This window comes from Sciurus vulgaris (assembly GCF_902686455.1).
Source record: "Sciurus vulgaris genome assembly, chromosome: 5".
Classification (NCBI taxonomy): Eukaryota; Metazoa; Chordata; class Mammalia; order Rodentia; family Sciuridae; genus Sciurus; species Sciurus vulgaris.
In genome coordinates, this window is record NC_136465.1 from 83,719,632 (window position 1) to 83,725,264 (window position 5,633).

A 5,633-nucleotide genomic window follows, 5' to 3' on the forward strand; every position below is an offset into this window, starting at 1 on the left:
GCCTTCCAATGCCTTCCCTCACTCTGCCTCTTTTGGCTCTTGCTTCCTGATATATCTGTTGCTAATCCATATTGGTCAGCATATTTTACTCAAAGGCAGAGCTGAAGTCATTCTCATTAAACTTCGGATGATTCATATCCCTGACAGCTATTACAATGAATGATAAAATTATTTTTGACTATTGAATTCAACAAGCTGACATTTAGAAAGGAATAAAATACACTTTGTATTTAGATTATAAAATGTGGCCCTAGAGTCAGGATGGGGGAAGATATGACTTGCTAGCAGTTTATGTTAAAAGCACTTGAAGGCTTTTACAGACCACTAGTAAAAAGCAATCACAAGAGGACCAAATGCAAGCTTAGACTTTGCACAGATGCAACGTGATTTGGGTCATGAAAAATCACAATTAGTTGCACTCTGGGATGATCAGACAATGGGTTTTGCTTCCTATTGGGTCCTATATGATAGATACTGGAAAGCAGAATGCATTTACAAGAGGATGCATGGGAGCATGAAATTGCCTGAGCAACATAGCAAATGTGGAGAATTGAAAAAAAGAGAAATGAGTCCATGAAATAGACTCATTCTGTTCTGAGAGAGAATTAAGTTCAAAATGTTTAAATCAATTCAATGTAGGAAAAGGAAGGCATTATGTGCAGACAGAACTTCATAACATAGAATTTTTAAGAACAAATTGAACGACCATCTGCTACATTGGCCACATTGTATGGCACAGAGGAGGTGTATGATAAATATTTGTTAAATGCTTCATACCTGCTAGGAATGCCAATGGTTTAAAATAGTTCTTTGCAAGATGTTGATCACTACCCTTTGAAAAGAACATTCTGTGGCCAAATCATCTTGCAAAACTGTGTTAATCAGACTCAAACAGATTCCTTTACTTATGGACCACATAGTGTTTGATATCTATATCTGTGCCCACCCCTACTCCACTGAGGAGGTGCAGACAGACAATAGAATTTGGGCATAGGACAACTTCTGGCAGAACAGAGTGTTCTTTAGAATACTTGTTTGGGAAACATTGATCTAAAATTTTTCTATATTTTCTTCCAATTCCTAATTCTCCTTTATATTTTCAAAAAAATAAGTGCAAATTGCCTGTGCACATCTAATGAAATGTGTAGTTCTGGTTCTGTTTTTATAGAAATTGTGACCATTATGTAGAAGTGTATTTACCAGTATAATGAACAAATTATCCCCTCTTTTTCAGCTCTATAATTTCTTTTTTGGTATAGACTTATGCTTGAGGTCTAATTCACTTGGAGGAATAAGTCATAGGACTCTGGAATTTCTTCAAATAATTTTGTAATCCAAAATCATTATCCTTTAGGAACATTCCCAAGCCTCCATGTAAGGAGGAATTTCCCCCATAGACTGTTTAAAAGCATCTATCTAAATGTATACAGATTATTTTCCTACTGTATTTGTGGTCAGAAGGAGTGGTCATTATCCTTAGATGAAAGAGGTAGAGACAAGTTTTGTGTATTGCTTTACCCAAAGTAAAGGAATCAGAGGGTTTCTAGGCAAACACCATCAAAATCTCCTGTGTTAACTAAGTGAGAAAAGAGCACATTTCTTGAACAGTATTTTTCAAAGCTTAACCTCATGTTTTAACAACCCCAGATGACTCAGGTTTCTGGCTTTCTTGTTTGCTGGTTAGCTTTCAATGCCTGAATTGAGAAAAACGAAAGATGGAAAAATCCCCCAACAAGTCACCCAGTTCACTTCTTTAAAGAAATTAACAGATGAACCTCATAATGTAATCACTGCATGTGTCAATGTACTTGAGAAGGGGTAGGGGACTCCATATTCAGATCAGAGATTTTGAGGTAAATTCTAACCCTACGACAAAATTGGAGCCTATCAAGAGATGTTCTCATATCTTACTTGTTTTCCATCACACAGAATATATGAAGTAAAAAACTAAGCAATGAAGCTATGACATATTCTGACAAAATTTGGACATGAAGCTAGAAAGGTGAGTGGAGAACAGAAGCAATCATAAGACTAGAAAATGTTAGTAGCACGGTCTTTATACCCCCACATTGACCAGTGTTAGGATATGGGTTGCTTATTTGGCAAAGTGACTCTTTTCATCTAAGGGAGTTTTAGGAAAGAGACTGAGGCAGCTGAGAGACACCAGCTTCTAACATCTGAGGGAAAGAACACCTCAGCCCTGGGCAGTGCAACACTTCGTCCATTATAGTCTACACTGGACTACTTTATTCAAAACGCTCCAGAAATAGTGTCCTCAGGTTTCTGGTTGGTCTCTTTTCCAGGAAAAAAAAAAATTTATAATAGTGAGGTTCTAGTCACACTCTCTGGATGCTGTGGTTGTTTTATGAAAATGTATTTCCCAGTTTTAGTGCAAAAACAATTTCCTCTTTCCTAGTCGTATAACTTCATCTTTGGTAGAGTCTCAAGTTGGAGCTCTAGTTTATGCCTAGGGCTATCCAGAGCACTTGCGGAGGTCAGTGGGCCCACTCCAGCTCCTGTTGCTGCAGGTGGTTGCAAGGCCACTACCGATATATGTTGTTTCCCTCTGAAATCTTCCCATTCTACACTTCCCTCACTCAGCATATCTGGAGGCACTGGTGCCTAACTTGATAAGGGAGATAGAGTCCTATTCCTGAGTGTTGTGAGCTCTTGGTCACTGTGCCCTTTTCAGACCATGACTGAGAGACTAGTCCATTTACTCTCATGACAGGGCTGAAGTATCAAGAAAAGCTCTAGTTGATTATCTGGGCTCCAAATGCATTTTTCCTGCTTATATGGTACTACAGAAGCCTTGCGTTCATGCTTAACTACTCCTGTTAGAAAGATGACACTTTTATTTATTACCTGGTTTCCTTGTATGAAGGACCAGGAGTTACTGGGCAGCTTCTAGAGCTTAAATGGGACTTCTCCTATTTCCCATGGTGAATGTCTTTCTTCTATATGAACTGGGATATCCAGACCAATGGATTAGAATTGCAGAGATATAAAAATATAGATTCCTTGTGTGCATTAAAATGATGATAGGTAGAGTTATTGCTTCTTCTACACCTTGGTTCTCAGACCCAAGTACTCTACCTTTTGGAGAAAGCACTAGAGAAAGTTTGCTGGTTTAGGGTTATAATGCATTCAGGACAAAAGTGCCTGATTCCTGAAGGGAAAGCAGAGTGGATTAATGTGTTTTGCTCTGAACAACATCAATGGCAAGGGATTCTTCCTGCAGAAAATGTATGTCAGAAGGTACACCAGCAGTAATCAGATAAGTAGCAATGTTTTATTCCAGAGGAGGGCTTTGTAGTTCAAAGAGAGTTCTGGTTCATGAATAGATAAACAAAGGCAGTAGAGTCTAATCAGTGTTCAGAATCAAAAAGAGTTCATGATAGAGTTCACTTTCATTAAAGTTCTGTATTTTTTTTTTTTTTTTTTTTTTTTGGTGGTGCTGGGATTAAACCCAGGATCTTGTGCATGCTAGGCAAGCACTCTACCAACTGAGTTATATCCCCAGACCCCAGAGTTCCATATTTTGACAAGGACCTGGAACAGAAGTATTAAGATTGAGGAACTGAAGGAAAGGCTAGTAATGAATGGTAATTAAGCACTCAAGAAGTCAGACTAGCTTTTCTCCCTTTTAGCTGTGCTGGGTCTGCAGGTCTGTGTTGAGCCACAGAGGCAAGTCCCTATTCTTCAGGATGGAGTTTGTTGGTGTCAAGAATAAGGCCTACTGTGACTGGGGTCATGGCTCAGTGGCAGAGTGCTCACCTAACATGTGTGAAGCACTGGGTTTGAGTCTCAGCACTGCATATAAATAAACGAATAAAATAAAGGTCTATCAACAACTAAAAAAATTTTTTTAAAAAAGAGTAAGGCCTACTGTAAAAGGTATCAAGAGGAATTTAGAAGAACACGAGAGGACAAAACTTATTACTATACTCACAGATGCTTGGTGATCCAAGGAAAAAATAAGTACATGCTCAAGTACAGGATGACAGTTCTTGTAACTAACAGAAATATCATTTGTCAGATTTCTTATGCCTATACAGGAGGGAATATGATAGCTTGCACAGCATATGCACGTGTATTACCAAAATATGGTGTGAAAGTTGGCCTGACAAATTACGTTGCAGGATATTGTACTGGCCCGTTGCTGGCCTGCAGCCTTCTCAATAGGTTTGGCATGGACAAGACCTATAAAGGCCAAGAGGAGGTGACTGGACACTAATACAATGTGGAAAGCATTAATAGTCAACCTGATGTCTTCACTTGCTGTTTGGATTCAGGTCTTCCAAGAACTACAACTGGCAATAAAGTTTTTGGGGCCCTAAAGGGAGCTGTGGGTGCAGGCTAGTCTATTTCTCATAGTACCAAACGATTCCCTGGGTATGATTCTGAAAGCAAGGAGTTCAATGCAGAAGTACATCAGAAGCACATCACGCATCAGAATGTTGCAGATGATGTGCATTATCTGATCAAAGAAGGTGAAGACACTGGAAAGAAACAATTCTCTCAGTACATAAAGAACAATGTTACTCCAGACATGATGAAGGAGATGTGTAAGAAAGCTCATTCTGCTATAACAAGAGAGAGAATCTAGTCTCTGAAAAGAAACCCAATAGCGAAGTTAAAAAGAAGAGGTGGAACCATTCCCAAATGTCCTTTCCCCAGAAGGAAGGTCAGGAATGGGCTGCTGTGAGCTAAACCAAACAAGTTTTTCTATGAAGATTTTTCAGATAAAGACAATAAATAACCTTATTGAGCAAGCAAAGAAAGAAAAAAAGAAGTCAGACTAGAGCAACAGATTACTTAAAGTTTCCCTTCGTTAAAAAGTTAAGGGTAAGGATGAAAATGGTTCTCAAGAATGCTACCACTACTGCTACCAAATAAGAATTTAGGTTTAGCTTCATTCTCGTGTGGATTATTTTGGCTGCATGAATTCAAAATCCAGTTGAGTATAAAACTAAGTCATGAATTTTCTTAAACCAAAATAAACTTTCCTGGCCCAGTCTTTTATGAAAATAGATACTTGGTCAGCATAGTTAGACATGGCCTGGTAGAGGAGGGAGGAAGAGTGGCGTGGGTACAAATTGATCAGTGGTATGGGTTCTGTTTAGCTCTAAGTCCAGCTGTCAGCTTTCCATAGTCAATGAGAGTTGCTCAGGATATAAGTAGAAATCCCCAAAGAGGGATTTGTTGTCATTTCTTAATATTCAGAGTTATAGTAGTAGTATACTGTGATAGAAAGTGACAATAGAAATAGCTAATATTTACTGAGCGCTTATTCTGTGCCAGGCAGTGTCTTATGTATTTTACATGTATTAATTTATTTAATATTGGCAACAACTGTGAGTTAGGTACTTGAATAATCTTATTTTGAAGAAAAGAAAACTAAGGCCCAGTGGAATTTATTAACTTGCCCAAGATTGACACAGTTCTAAGCGGTAAATCTTGGGTAAAAACTCACTCCCAAAGCCTTATTCTCAAATTCTTTCTTAAGAAGCTAAATTGCTTTTATGGGTAGCAACAGAGTACTGTGTTTAAACACTCTCTGGTTCTCAGGATGAAGTACTCCATGAAAGCCCTTACCAAGTGAAAGGGTTAGAAAATAAGATTTATGACTT

The 5,633-nt window shown here is 38.4% G+C and overlaps 1 pseudogene across 1 annotated transcript; it reads left to right on the forward strand.

The window, feature by feature from the left end:
• Nucleotides 1–4,000: 4,000 nt before the first annotated feature.
• On the forward strand, nucleotides 4,001–4,713 carry LOC306661060 (large ribosomal subunit protein uL18-like; annotated as a pseudogene). Its single transcript has one exon. The product of its transcript is annotated as a large ribosomal subunit protein uL18-like (transcript).
• Nucleotides 4,714–5,633: the final 920 nt, after the last annotated feature.